Below are 507 nucleotides of genomic sequence, written 5' to 3' on the forward strand. Positions count from 1 at the left end.
AGGTAAGTATTTTTTTCAATACAAGTCAATGAATGGATAGTTGCAGTATCATTATGAATGGGCAGTTACTATGGATCAGCAGTTGTTGAAATAAAATCATTATGAGTAAACAATGGTTTGTCTAATATCTTTACGTATGAGCAGATGCTATTATTATTATGAGTGGGCAGGCGTGAATGCAATGCCGATATGAGTGAATAGTTGTTAATACAAAATCATTATTAATGAGTTGTCGATATGCTATCATTTTAAATAGACACTTCTTAAAACAATGGCGGAGTTGGCACGTCATTTTAACATCTAAATGATCCATTGGTTTCTGGTGAGGGTGGTTTGCCATGGAGTTAGCTGAGAGTTTGTATTCTATGATATTTGGCATGTGTGGTTTAGCGTATGTGAAACATTAGTCGTGATTATAAGTACTAATGTATGCTTCATTACACGCAGCAGAAAAAAACGCACACATTTAAACTTACACTTATACACACACGAGCGCGCACGCGCGCG

At 36.1% G+C, this 507-nt stretch overlaps 1 protein-coding gene across 3 annotated transcripts in view; it reads left to right on the forward strand.

The window, feature by feature from the left end:
* Positions 1–507, forward strand: part of LOC119594393 (sodium/potassium/calcium exchanger Nckx30C-like) — a 174335-nt gene that overhangs the window by 169496 nt on the left and 4332 nt on the right. The window lies entirely within an intron of this gene.

The sequence above is a fragment of the Penaeus monodon genome, chromosome 33 (assembly GCF_015228065.2).
Source record: "Penaeus monodon isolate SGIC_2016 chromosome 33, NSTDA_Pmon_1, whole genome shotgun sequence".
Lineage (NCBI taxonomy): Eukaryota > Metazoa > Arthropoda > Malacostraca > Decapoda > Penaeidae > Penaeus > Penaeus monodon.